Source organism: Lathamus discolor, chromosome Z (assembly GCF_037157495.1).
Source record: "Lathamus discolor isolate bLatDis1 chromosome Z, bLatDis1.hap1, whole genome shotgun sequence".
NCBI lineage: Eukaryota > Metazoa > Chordata > Aves > Psittaciformes > Psittacidae > Lathamus > Lathamus discolor.
The window spans coordinates 75,246,576-75,261,913 of record NC_088909.1 but is presented as its reverse complement, the minus strand read 5'-3'; the positions used below and the strand labels follow the sequence as shown (position 1 = coordinate 75,261,913).

Sequence of the window (15,338 nt, the reverse complement as noted above, 5' to 3'; positions counted from 1 at the left end):
GTACAAACTCTGTGGTTAATATGAAATAACATGTATAAAAATGAGGTATGGCATAAAAGCCTTAATTTCCTATCCTTCCTCTTTTATTTTACTCTTTTAGCCTTACTCTTTTTTCTTATGCTTATACAAGATGATGCTATAATTGCTACTTTGACAGTTCATTGATGATGTCAAAAAAGACTGGTGTCCAGAATACACTGAAATAGGAATAGATGATGTTCTGCATTTCCTGGGTGAAATGCCACTGTTTGGTTTTTTTTTTTTTGCCATACGCAGACATTGCAGCACTGATTATTTTAATGCAGTGACATTCAAGGACATCCAGGGTCATTTTATTTTTTCCACAACTGAATAAGGCAGGCATATGATTTCACAAGTCTGAGGGGATCTGAAAAATGGTGAAAGAAATTACTCGCCCAAACTCAGCCAACAAGTCTGAATAAGCCACAACTGTAATCTGATTTCCTTTCATCAAGGGACTACGTGCACATACTGCTTCCTCACAGCAGGCTCTATTATCTCACTATATTGTAAAATATTTGTAGACAACAATTAGCATATAATTGTGAAGAACAAACTTCCAAACGCAGTGAAAAGCAGATGGAGCAAGAACAATGTAATCTGAATTTTCATAATTAACCACTCATTCTTCCTTTGGAAGCTGGAGTTGCATAGGCCTACCATGGGTGTTTCTTATTATTTTAGAGGCTGCAGACAATTCAGTTAATTCGTTGTAGATGTTCAGTCTTCCATATGGAAGGCTAATTAAGATTTAATTAACTGATTAATTAATTAGTTAACTAATACTGTAATTCTCTGAAAGTTAAAATTATACCTCCTCTTATCAAAAAGATAATCCATAACTCTGCCCTGAATGTTAACACTCTCTGTGGCTGCAGTGCCAGTGACTTTTCTATAAATAATACTACGACTCAATAGCTTATTTGCAACATGGGCCTCTTTGGAACCGCATGTGGTATCTACATACTGACCTGAATAACAAGGAAGCAAACGAAATGTTCACAGACTTGATTAACATCTAAATAAGCATCTTCTTTTGCTTAGTGGCAGCGAAAACCAGTACTTTTTAATCATCCCTATCTTTAAGGTCACCCTGTGCAAAAAACACATCAGGCTGTCACCCTCACCACAACCTAATGTAATTTCAGGTGCTAGAAAAGGCAACGCAATAATATATATCAGCTATTGCAATAAAAGCACAGGAGATGGCTTTTCAGATTTTACCAACCTATTGCCATACATGACAGCCCAGGCCAATTTTGTCCCATTTCCGGTTAGGAGGGGATTAATCCTTATAATGAGAGATATATGTGACTTTATTATAATATAATAAAGTCACAATATTAATGGGGTATTGGCCAATTACCAGCTGAACATGAGCCAGCTTTTACCCAGGCAAGGCCAACAGCATCCTGGCCTGTACCAGCAGTAGTGTAGCCAGAAGGGACAGGGCAGTGATCATCCCCCTGTACCTGGCACTGGGGAGGCTGCACCTCAAATCCTGTGTTCAGTTCTGGGCCCCTCACTACGAGAGAGGCATTGAGGTGCTGGAACAGGTCCAGAGAAGGGCAATGAAGCTGGTGAAGGGCTTGGACCACAAGTCCTTTCAGGAGTGGCTGAGGAACTGGGGTTGTTTAGCCTGAGGAAAAGAAGTCTGAGGGGAGAGCTTACCACTCTCTACAAATACCCGAAAGGAGACTGTAGCAAGGTGGGTGTCCATTTCTTCTCCCAAGTAACAAGCAACAGGACAAGAGGAAATGTCCTCAAGCTGTGTCAGGGGAAGTTTAGACTGGATATTAGGAAAAATTTCTTCACCAAAAGAGCTGTCAAGCATTGGAACAGGGTGCCCAGGGAAGTGGTTGAATGACCACCACTGGAGCTATTTAAAAGCTGTGTAGCTGTGGTGCTTAGAGATGTGGTTTAGTGGTGGACTTGGCAGTGCTAGGTTAACAGTTGAACTCAATCTTAAAGGTCTTTTCTAACCTAAACGATTCTATGGTTCTACAAAAAATGCCCACATTTTCTGACTGGTCACAGAAGTAAACTGAGGAGACTCTATTCATAGGTCAGTCAGGACAGCTAAACCAGATTATTCCGGGGCCAAGAGTTCGATTCTGAAATTGTCTAAATCTTGTACTTCTCATCTGCAATTGTGACTGCAGATCAGCTAAATCTGAGAGTTAGTTAATCTGCCTTTTATTTTTGCATACTATTTTTCCATAGGAAGACCAAGTTAATTGCAGAGAAGAGTTCTCTTCCACAGTATCACTTACAAAAATGTGCCCGTTAGTTAACTGTAGAACAGTAGTTTTTCCTGTATTTCGGAAATAACTGACTTTACCCACACCCAGTATTCCCCTTAAAGAGATGGACCCCCTAAAAATTATGATGAGAGCAGTGATTTCTAGGGATGAGTTCTCCGACTTAAAAAAAAAAAAAAAGCTATTATGGGCTCACCATATAATAATTGCTTGAGATTCATCAATAATCGACAAACTACTCACATGACAGGACAAACCAGGCTGTGGAAACATTGAGTGCCTTTCTCCAGTTCAAATCCAAGGGCACAGAAAGCTGATAAAGCCTGGTTTGCTTGCTCTGAAACCTAAAGAAATTGCTTTGTTTGTTTGCTAGAGATGATCTAATATGGAAGGAGAGCAGCTCAGAGGCTTGGAATTAGACCAGAGAAGCAGCAAGATTGTAATTCTCCATGTACACTTTTGGCCTTAATGTCACTTTCATCAAAATCAACAGCAAAACTTACCATTAATTTCAATTCTACCTTATAGTCAGTTTAGTCCTTTCCCTCACAAAAAACATAAAAAAAAAAATCTTGGAATTATAAAAATTTATAACTACATGTTTCTTCAATTCCAATTTCCTTTTTGAAGGAGGGACAACAATGTTAAGGATGGGGAGAATTCTTAAACAGGAAATGTGTTAACATTTCAAACTTTGGCAAAAATGGCTGCTAACAAGATTATGCTTATCAAGATGATTCAAAAATAATATGCCACTAAATTAGAGCCTTATATACGGTATCTGGTTTATTTGCCAGTTTCCACCACACCTCACCACTGCTGTTTTTATCACCTTTCTCTCAGATGACACATATTTATAGAATCATAGAATCATAGAATAGTTAGGGTTGGAAAGGACCTTAAGATCATCTAGTTCCAAGCCCCCTGCCATGGGCAGGGACACCTCATACTAAACCATCCCACCCAAGGCTCTGTCCAACCTGGCCCTGAACACCGTCAGGGATGGAGCATTCACAGCTTCCTTGGGCAACCCATTCCAGTGCCTTACCACACTCACTGTAAAAAACTTTCTCCTTAAATCTAATCTAAACTTCCCCTGTTTAAGTTTTAACCCATTACCCCTTGGCCTATCACTGCAGTCCCTAATGAACAGTCCCTCCCCAGCATCCTTATAGGCCCCTTTCAGATACTGGAAGGCTGCTATGAGGTCTCCACGCAGCCTTCTCTTCTCCAGGCTGAACAGCCCCAACTTTCTCAGCCTATCTTCATACGGGAGGTGCTCCAGCCCCTGATCATCCTCGTGGCCCTCCTCTGGGCTTACTCCAACAGTTCCATGTCCTTTTTATGTTGAGGACACCAGAACTGCACACAATACTCCAGGTGAGGTCTCACAAGAGCAGAAGGGCAGGATCACCTCGTTTGACCTGCTGGTCACGCTCCTTTTGATGCAGCCCAGGATACGGTTGGCTTTCTGGGCTGCAAGTGCACACTGAAGCTGGCTCATGTTCATTTTCTCATCAACCAACACCCCCAAGTCCTTCTCTGCAGGGCTGCTCTGAATCTCTTCCCTGCCCAACCTGTAGCTGTGCCTGGGATTGTCCCAAACCAGGTGTAGGACCTTGCACTTGGCTTGGTTCAGCTTCATAAGGTTGGCATCAGCCCACCTCACAAGTGTGTCAAGGTCCCTCTGGATGGCATCCCTTCCCTCCAGCATATCAACCGGACCACACAGCTTGGTGTCATCGGCAAACTTGCTGAGGGCGCACTCAATCCCACTGTTCATGTCACTGACAAAGATGCTGAACAAGACCGGTCCCAACACCAATCCCTGAGGGACACCACTCGTTACTGGTCTCCAGCCGGACATTGAGACATTGACCACAACTCTTTGTGTGTGGCCATCCAGCCAGTTCTTTATCCACCGAGTGGTCCATCCATCAAATTGATATCTCTCCAATTTAGAGAGAAGGATGTGGTGTGGGACAGTGTTGAATGCTTTGCACAAGTCCAGGTAGATGACATCAACTGCTCTACCCCTGTCTGTCAGTTCTGTAGCCCCATCATAGAAGGCCACCAAATTGGTCAGGCAGGATTTCCCCTTAGTGAAGCCTGCTGGCTGTCACCAAGCATGTTGTCGTTTTTCCATGTGCCTTAGCATGCCTTCCAGAGGAATCTGCTCCTAGATTTTGCCAGACCTTGCCTCCAGATCATTTTGCCATCAATATGCTGACCACTGTTTTTCTTGCACGTAGTAATCCAATCAAGCAAGCAGAAATAAACCTTCGTACAGCACGCTGTACAATGTTCTACAAGGCTTGGAAGCCACGAGCTTTTAAGCCGATTAAATGAAACAGAGAACCACATCTCAACCCTTAAATCCAAAACTAAGGCGTGAGTTTGCAATTCAGTCCATGCCTGTTACTGAGCCTGTTGCTGTATAAAGGTCTGTCGTGATTTAAGTCCAGCCAGTAACTCAGAATCACGCAGCTGCTCACCCAACTGCCCCTCCTTTCCCCCCCTTCTCTCAGAGGGATGGTGACGAGAATTGAAAGAATGTATCCCCCACGGGTTGACAAAAGAACAGCCCAGTAACTAAGGTATAACACAAACCACTGCTACTGTCACCAATCATAATAATGATGAGGGAAATTCAAGGGTAGAGAATATAAAACTAAAAAAAAGGGGAAAAGGGAAACAATAAACACAAGCGATGCACAATGCAATTGCTCACCACCTGCCGACAGATACCTATCCTGACCGCAGCAGCCATCTGGGCCTTCCAGGTAATTCCCCCCAGTTTATATACTGGCCATGACGTGCTGTGGTATGAAATACCCTTTTGGCTAGTTTGGGTCAGGTGTCCTGTCTCTGCTTCCTCCTGGCTTCTTGTGCCCCTCCTCACTGTCAGAGCATTAGACTGAAAAGTCCTTGATTGGAGTAAGCACTACTTAGCAACAACTAAAACATCGGTGTTATCAGCATTGTTCTCAGACTAAAGCAAAAAACACAGCACTGCACCAGCTACTAAGAAGGAGAAAAATGACTGCTACTGCTGAACGCAGGACAGAGTCTGTATTTCTTTCTGTCAACAGCTCAGTACATCATGCCCTCTGCCACAAGACAGGAGTGCTATGTTGCTTGGGAGGAGTCAAAAATTAAGGGGAAAACACAGGCATACTTTCTGAACAGCTAATGTGGAAAAAAAACTACGAGAAATGTGCTGCTCAGAAATTCTAAATGTCTGAGTAAGTCTCATAGAAATGGGTTACTAGGCAGAGGACAGGTGAAATAATGTAGGCAGCATGCAAATTACCATTCTATAGGTCTGCGCTGTATCTCACTGACCTTTTATATGGCCTTCATGGCACCTTGGAGATTACGTGTGCACTTGTATACATAGGTGTGGCCATACACACACACACACATAGTAAATGGTTCCAGTACAGACCGACAACGAGACAATTAAAAGTTTAAAAAATTACTTCATTATAACACTTCATTATGTGAGTGGCAGCATGTAGTGATTTATCTCAGAAACTGAACACAAAACCCAATAGTAATATTCCTCTGAAATTCAGACCATGATCATTCTCTGACTAAATTTTGGAGGAATTTTGACATTGGTTTTGAGTGAGAGGAGACATAGGTATCCTGTCTGTGACTTCTGGAGAGAAACAAGAATTCCTGATAACATGGGTCAAAATCTCTTTATGAACTGGAGAACTTCAGTGGTTTTCATGGTTTTCAAAACAGAAAACCATGGATTTCTTAATACAAATTTTCCAGAGAATTTCAAAATCATTAAAACTATCATGGCATCATTGACAAATTCAATCAAGATGAAGCCTTCAAACACGTTATGCCTCCACCCAGAAACATTCTGAATTAAAACAATATGTAGCAAATAAATACAATATTAAGAATAAAGCATAAAAAATCGAATATTTAAACAAAAATCACACAGAAACAAAAAATATCTGCTAAGCAGCATGATGCTTTCAAATTACTTCATATGACTGTTTTAAGAATGTGCAAGTAACTTAATAATATGAACTATTTCTAACTGCTCCTGAAGAGAGCATTTCTAGAGTTCCAAAATCTAGGGCTTTTTTCCACTCTAACATATTACTGCTATAAATTTTAGCTAATTGATAACTTTGTGATTGTACCTGGTAACAATAAAAGGTATTTCATTAGTAATTTGATAAAAGCTTGCACGACAAAACAAAATACAAAATTAACATCTGATTAATCCCCAGAGAGGTGCTTATCCTCTGGCACTACAACCCCTGCAAACTTCAACCTTCTCCCTCAGGCAAAAGCCTGCATAACTGGACAGGTCTAAAATGATGTCCTGAAGGTCACCAAACACAGCCCATGACAGCGGATGTGCCTTTTCTTTAGTGCTCTGTATCCGCTCGAGCTGTTTTACAGCAATGTGAAAGGGTGAAAAGTTTACACTAGCTGGTTATGCAATAAATGTCACTGGTATTACCACTGACTTTAGACTAGACTCCCAGCAGTAAGCAGTTAAGAGGTGATAAAGCAGGATTAATTCCTGAGGAAAATTTATTATTAATTTGGCAGTGTAATATACAGTACAAACTCTCTTATCTTCATTCTTCCTCAAACAAGAAATTATTTTGCACCAATATATTTATCCTGTATGTGTGGCACTTTACAGCAGTGTGAATATCATTGCACACACACCTTTAAGCCTATTCTCACACACTCACCTTAGAAGTCATCCAAGATCATTGCTATTTATGGCTTTTCATGTAAAATATAACTTCAATGATACAGAGGACAGTGCAACAGTAATAGAATAGTGCAAAACAGAGTAACCGAGCAGTGAAACTATTCTTCGAACCACCCTGATGAAACTGTACCTAACGGACAGCAAAATTACCAAAGTGAGCCACTGTTGACTAAGGCAGAGCAGTAGTTATAACACTAGATAAAGCCGCTTTGGAGGCAACATGAGCTCTGAACCCTCCACCTGCTGTAGAAGCAAGTACACACTCAACACTTAAAACTCTCACTGCCCACCCAAGCCATGAGGCTCAATTCTACTCAGCAAGGCAATGGCTGATTTTCCGAGCCTGCATTTTTTTCACTTCCTCTTTTCAGGCAGGAACACACGTAAGCCAACTAACCACCTATGAGAGCAAATACCAGCTTGGAGGAAATAGTTACAGGTATTGCCTGCAAAATAATGAAATACGTGGTAAAGTACCACAAAATATTTTGTCCGATATAACTGGTTTGCCAAAGTAAGCCCTAATGCTCTAACTTAGGATTTTCAGTTTGCCTGCACTTACCACCACAACTGCAAGAATTTAACACACAAAAATTTACAGCAAAACCAAACTAAACCCAAACCATCAGAATTGCCTGTTTGCCCAAAACCCAAAACCAGAGCACCAACATAACTATTTTTACTTGGGTCCTATTATACAACAGATATTGCCTTCTACTAGATTGACTGACACCTGAAAAGATGTATTGCTAGATCATACAGAGAAATAAACTATTTCTTTAAATTACCCCTGAGACCCTTATCTGTAATGAAGAATCAGCAACTCAGTGACAGCTTGGATGATGAGGAAAAGACTGACGGTATTCTAACTATATAGAAGGGTAAGCATGTAACAATGTACATAAAATTACATAAATGATGAATCATATTCTTCGTATCAGGTATTATGGATGGCATTTATCTTTTTCTTCCATGAGCTATGGAGGGGGGAAACTGTGATTTCATACAGTTGTCTAAGCACCTTGTGTGATGGAGACCAGATTATCATCTTGGTACTTTGGTATGAAACTTAATAATAGTTAAAATATTTGTGCCTGTGTTAAAACAGAAAATTACAGAATCAAGAGTATTCTGTAAGAACGAGTTCTCATCGACATCCCTAAAGTCCAGAATTTTGAAATGCACAGCTAAGTATTACTAAGGTATTTGGTTTGTACTGATAAAGAAAACAGTAGTTTTCAAGAGAAGTACTCGATGAAGGGGTTTGGATCAAAAAGCCAGTCACTTTTCTTTTTCTAAAGCACCTCTGTCTCATTTTATGATGCATTAACAACTGATCTGTGCATAATAAATTTATTACAAGTATATGATTTTGGTCTATCTTGTCATTGTAGGTTCTAAAAGAGTTGCCAATGCCAAGACAGCATTTGAATCTCTAGTTTGTGACAATAGCTCACTTACCACTGCACAGATTAATGTGGCCAGCCATTAAATTAAATAATAAAAAGTGATATTTAAATAAGAGCTGGCTGAAATGCAACGGAAGATGGCTGAAATACAATGGAATATCTAGGTTAAGGTTAAAGAAATACCATTCCTTATGCCACAGAATTAGTAGTTTGAAGGTTAGGTAAAACATTTTAGGTGACTAGGGAGAAATTAAGAAGTCTTATTCTTTATAAGTTTATTTTATAAATAGCAAAAAAGGTTGCTAAATAGATGAGATGTCAATCAATTTTCATAGGTATTACAACTATTTATTTGTACTCATCTCTAATACATCTTCCCATCTGTTCTATATCTTATGTACAAAACGCTTTTAATACTCATTCATCCCACATAGATCTTTCAAAGTGTAAGCTTTCAAATGTTCTTCGTCTCTGTATTTCTTTGCTTTCCTGACTAAAATGAGATTTTGAATTTTGGTTGAAAGGGCCAATGGGAGCTATTTTAATTCTGAAATACTGGTACTGCATTGATTGCTGTTTAGCGGAAAGCACTCACTAGTTTTGCATGTTTGTTCACTGTACCTAAGAGGTAAAAGGTTAATAAATGTCCAAATCCCACATTGCCTTACACCATTTTTTGTAAGACATATAAATGCCCACCCACAAGTGACAGAGAATAGGAACCCAGACTGTACACTCAAGTTTAGTCCTTTCAAAAGCCTTCTGCACAGGTTTCTGATTTCTGTGGTTAAAAAGCCTGTCTGAACAAACACCAAACAAACTTTTCCAGCCATTACATTATGCAAACTTCTACATTGCTTTTGTCATAGGATTTTCTTCAGTATGAACATACTATCTATCAATTATGCAGTAACAAATTGAAATTTATTATAATCTTATTCTGCAGTTACAAAATCAAGATGTCTGAATTCTTAGAAACGATTTCAGAAGAAAGGAGCCAAAACTGCCTGTTTTCTCACCTCTACAGTCGGCAGTGGAAAACTTAGTCCTGTTAATAAAACCAACAAAACCTCAGATCATTGAAGAGGCAGAAGCACTCCATTAAACCTGTTTTTCTGTCATGTGACCCTGGCATTGTAGTGCAAGCTGCCTATGGAGTTTCCCTACTCAGAAAGGCCAAGGCCACCCTTATGTCAGTAGTGCCCAGAACATCACTGTACTGTGGCACCAAAATAACACCGGAACAAGCACTGCCAAGGGCAGCTTCCACCACCCACATCCCACAGTTCAGAAAGACAGCTAGCTACACCTACTCTTTAAAAACACAATGTGGAGGGTTCACTGTTGCCTCTTAACACAAGAGCAGAAGTAGAGGAATCAGTTGTGCCTGGCCACACAAAATTGTTATATGATGAGTTGGGCCCCACAAAGTGAGCAGTGAATATGGAAGATATGTATATAATTACATAAAATTTGAGCACTCTCACCACCCGAATCTAAAAAGGTTATAAAAGCCACTAGTTTTTGTTTATTAGTCTGGGAGGTAAATCTGGAGAACGAGCTTGAGGAAAAAAGTAGAGGAATGTGGATTAGATGGAAAAGAAGTGCCATGCTGCTCCAGCTGGGTGTGCCATTTCTGAACAAACCTGGAAGTGAAACTATAGCATCTGAAGATGTTCACTGTTTAAAAGCGAAGCTACCTCACAGTTCAAGTGCCCCCAGGCAGACAGACATTTGAGGTCTGGTATGCTGTTCTGGGGATTGAAATTCTACCTACGGTCTCCTGTAGCTCCCACATCCTGTTGAGGATCTGGACCAAAGTATCCAAGGCTGAGATGTCAGAAGGAAAAAAACTTATAAAGTCTCCAGAATTTGGGACTGCATATTCCTTTGTACAGCTTTTAGCTCAATGAATTTAATCATGTCTGGAGTTCTGAAGTACAGGATGGTGAACATTAGACGACACAGCTGGTTTTCTGCAGCCTCTAAGAGAACTGACTTCTGACTTCTTTTTAACTACATATGCTTTTTATTTTTAAATATATTGATGGATATGTTGTCTCCTTGTTGTTAATTCAAGGTGGCACAGTTTTGCCCTTCCTTTTTCCAGCACAATTAACAAGGATTGCCTAACGCATCTTAGTGGATAGCCATGATTTAGGAGCATTTAATCTATACAGAATTTCCACTCCGTCACTTTCTGCTAATTACGAGGGTACACAGTCACAAAACCAAGAGAATACAGTGGTGAAAACCATTATAATCGTTGCTTTGTAGTCAGTAAATTACTGAGCAGCACTAAAATAAACAGAATAGTAACCATTTTACTGTAGTAATGGTTGCATGTATAAAGTATCAGCCTTTGGGCATGTCAGTAATAGCCCTAAGTTGAAACGATGCTAAATATTCAAGGCAAATTAACAGTCACTGCTACTGAACTAACTAAGTTAACACAGAAGTATCTTGAAGATTTTTGAGATAATAAAAGCAGATAAAACATAGGGCATGGGGTTTGGAACTAGATGATTTTAAGAACCTTTCCAACCCTAACTATTCTATGATTCTGTGATTCTATGATAATTGAAACCCAGGCTTTTAACAAAACAAAACATGGTGCAAGGACAGTGATGATGCTCACGTTCGAAAAGTACTTAAAACAATGCAGCCATCTTGGATACATTAGAATGCAAGACCCAGACACTCATAGCCCTATATTCATTCGCACATGTTTGTACAAGTAGGCCAACTGTGAAATGCCCGTTGAATAAAACTCCAATCTCTCTGTAAGTACGAAACACTGCTTTAAAATTAGGTGGTGAGAGAAGAGCTGTTCTATAGATTGAGTTACCTTTACTGAGTTTGTGGATTCAACATTAAGAAACCCTGACAAAGAATGGCACAGGAGTTCTAAGCAACTACAGACATGGATCTTTTGCACGTTACATTTTTTTTTCCTGCACACATGCAGGTAATTTATGTTTTTCCTTAAACAACATATAGATCATACATTAAAACAGTGACTGTAGTTGCACTGTTAATACAGCAACCAATTACAGAAGTACCTAAAAATAGTGTTTAAAACTTTTCCTTTAGAATGTAAATACCACCATTAAATACAATGAGGCAACACTTGAGATGAGTATAGATCTTTAAATATCACACACAAGCTATTCAAGTTTCTTAACAAAATTGGCAATAAAATAATGTCAAACTATGTGTTGTTGGTAAAAATAGCTCATTTTCCAAATGCAGTTCTCTGTAAATGTAGAAAAACTGCAACTGTCTTGTATATACCATAAGCTATTTATCTAAAATGGTGCTGTCAGTGAAACAGATGTCACAGCACAATATCCCTGTGCCACCCACATTCTGTTCTCCCAGTTGCCAAACAGAACTGTTTTGAGTTATTTACTGAGTGATCAGATTCAAGTAATTCTGCAGTGAACTCCATGCTACATTGAAGAAAAAAAGTACTTGAAAGCTGAAATGTAATTTCACATGACGTGTTACCATGATCTAATATAGTCAACATGCCTTCACCAGTACAGACTTTGAAAAAAAGACTGAAACCTTAGCAGAAGGTCAAAAAAGTCTTATTTTTAAGAATTTTGTACATCAGCTTTTTCCACTGTTGTCTTCCTGTCCATTATACTAAATTTCAAGCTTCTGTTTTTAAACATCTTCACTCAACTGAGGAAGATGCAGAAATAACATCAATTTCCTCCCCAGTCCTAAAAAAATCATCTGTTCTTTGCAGGATAACTGCATAAAACCTAAAAATCATGCCACAGAGTAAATTACGCTTGAAGGGACTTTTGGAGGTATCTGGTGGTAGGATCATATTACCTACTATAGGGGCCCATTTGGGGCAGCCCACAGGGTTCAGTGTCACTTGTCAGGGGCCCATCTTGGTCTGCATATGCCACATGCCACCCTATACTGTGGGACTTTGCCATCTGGTTTTTATTCTGTCCTTTCATGCTGCCCTGCTTTTTCACCTTTCCTCCTTTTTTTCATCCTTGCCTCAGAGATCTATGGAGTTTATCAGTACTAGGCTTCCTTAAGGGTGAGACAAGGCATGAGGCTATCCACAGTTCAAACAATGCACCCCATGAACATTAAATGCAGATACTTTGTAGTCTGTTCTCATCTCTGTCACCAAATTGTTGCCAAAATTCAAGTCATCAGATTTTCTCAACCTGTACCCTTTGAGAAACCAGACTGCATTTGTTTGAAAGCTTCTGAAGGCAAATACGAAGCCCAATTAAATTCACATTGAGTACTCTGCATTCACATTTTTAAAGTAACTGACATGCCAAAGAAAGTGAGATCAGAAAAAAAAAAAAAAAAGAAAGTAGATAAGTTTGAATATTCACAGTTTTCTAGTACCAAAATAAAAGTGCTTTAGTTTTATAAACAAGGAAGAGACAAAGGAATCTACAAGGCATCTAGAGATACATATGCATTCTAGCAACCCAATTAATACATCTAGAGCAAATGACAGCTAAACAGATAAATCATTTCATATCTAAGACCTTTTTCTCATGGGAAATACTGTCCTTAAAAATGTAAAACTTTCTTCAACATTTCAAGATGACTAATAATAAAAGTACTGAAATTAACATTAAAATACATTTTAGTATCTCAAGAGGTTTTTCATCTGATGAGATTTTTTACTCGTTGATACTTGTTTGCTAATAAGCCACCTAACCCTTCAACTATCCAGCTTTATGATTCCTTATTTAGACCTCTCAACTTTGTTGAGCTGCTTTCAGATTACAACACAAAGTCTTAAAGATAAATACAGCAGGCACGTTTTTTAGCAGAACACTTGCCAGTTTGGCAACAACAGAATCAACAACAGATAGGCAGGAGAATTGTTGGTTGGAGGAAAGAAGAGAATTTTGTATATACTCCTGTAATAAAGTTCTTTCAAAGAAAAAGAGAACAAAAGAGAGAGAGAACAAGAGAACGAGAGAAGCAAAAAAAGTTATTAGAACTTTCAACTCCCAACTCATCAATTTCAGAGACCAGCTTTTAGCAATTCACTGACATAGTGCAGAAAAAAAAAGTGAAGAAATTTTCATTAGAAATAACTGGGATCACAAATTCTGAATTTGATATACTAATTTGATTGTATACAATCTTATTTTGCATTGACATAGCACACTTGTGATGACTGGAAGCAATCTAGGCTAACAGCTAACACTGTAAAAATGAAACACTTGCTACTAAAGGTCAAGCGTATCACTTCCACAATACTTACAATCCTTACTGGGTAGGAAATAAGCACCCATGTGCATCGCAATCACTACTAGGTACTAGTACTCGGACTAGGTACTAGATCCCCGACTACATTTTATCCTTTGTTACAGGCCAAAACTTTCAAGCTAAATTCTTGGGCATTTCTATCAGGCCTGGGATTAAATGTCACAGTTTTTCTGTTTCTTTTTTCTTTTTGATAAAAAAAGCAACAAATAAATTATCTAATAACAATAAATAAATGAATACATAAATTCAGTGAGATTCCTTCCAAGGAACATGATCTGTGACATCCTTGCTATCACAAAATAAGTTCATTGACCCTGTTAAATGCTGTTGAATGGAACAGCAAAGTTGTTCGATTTTACGAGTTATGAGTTATAATTTCAAAGTGTTAGATGAATATTCAAAAAATATGTCTTTACATTATGTTTTATAAAGGAAATACATGGTTCGATACTTCCAGAACCTACTTCCCCAGTAAGCAGAAAGTGCATATTAGCTAAATTGCAGCAAAATTAGAGCACCTCTTTCATCCCTCTCTACCCATCAATGTTTTACAAATACATTATTTTATTACTTTAATTAACTTTAATTCAGGAAAAATATCTTAATGAAACATATGATGTAAAGCTTGTGGGTTTTTTGCCCTTGTAGTCACTGTTTTTCCAGCTGGTTTTTTTTTATTTTTTCATCTCCATCTGAACTCTGTGAACCTATAATATGACTAAGCTCCAAGAAAAAGAAATATATCAAACACTGAGTGAGTGCTCCTAAAGGTATCTTTTTAAAAATCAAGTACATCTAAAGTACTTTAAACATTTATTCTGTTCAATATGACTTGCAAATGATTTATTCTTCTATCCAATAGAGAATAACAGAATGCTTACTATGGTTTATAGCTACTCTACTCCACCCTATAGTCTGGACAACCCAAACAGTTGCTTTTTGCATAGAGTATTGTTTAAGACAATTATATTAAGTTATAGATTCAGACCTCCTTCATATCCAGCTTATGAGCAGATGAAGGTACATTAAATGGTTCCTTTATACACCATAGTCTCTATCATTACACACATTTAGCACAGATTATCAAGGTACTTAGAGCGCACTGTGAAATGATTTAGAATTACTTAAAACCCAATATTATTTAGAAACCAACTAACATAGCTAAAGAAGCCTTTTATTAATTACAGCAAATACTTTGTTGGTGTTGATGTTCTTTCAATTTTCTTAAAAAAAAAATTAACAATTACGCACGTTGAGAAAAATGAAGCTAAGTACGTTGATTTTGGAAAAGGAATAGAACAAAAAGGAAAATACAAAATTACAAGTAAAAAAAAATTACAAGGTGCTAAGCTTGGTTATACAACTTAAAAAACTGAGAATTTTCTGGATTGACTTTTGGTGGTCTTTCTGTGGCTTGTCCTAAAACTGAAAGCACCTGCCCATACTGCTAAAATATCACTCTCTCTCTTCAAAGTTAGGAATATAGGCAGAATAACCAGTTTTCTGTGAGTCACAGGCCGGTACCCCCCTTTGTCTCTTTATCCTTCTGTTTATATGCCTGCACAGATCTATCAGTGGATTGAGTCTTCTGAACTACTCATACAGGGCTGCTAAAAT

At 38.5% G+C, this 15,338-nt stretch overlaps 1 protein-coding gene across 5 annotated transcripts in view; it reads right to left on the bottom strand.

Annotated features, from left to right (window-relative positions):
- The window catches only part of SLC24A2 (solute carrier family 24 member 2), a 112,544-nt gene that overhangs the window by 93,337 nt on the left and 3,869 nt on the right, over positions 1–15,338 (bottom strand). The window lies entirely within an intron of this gene.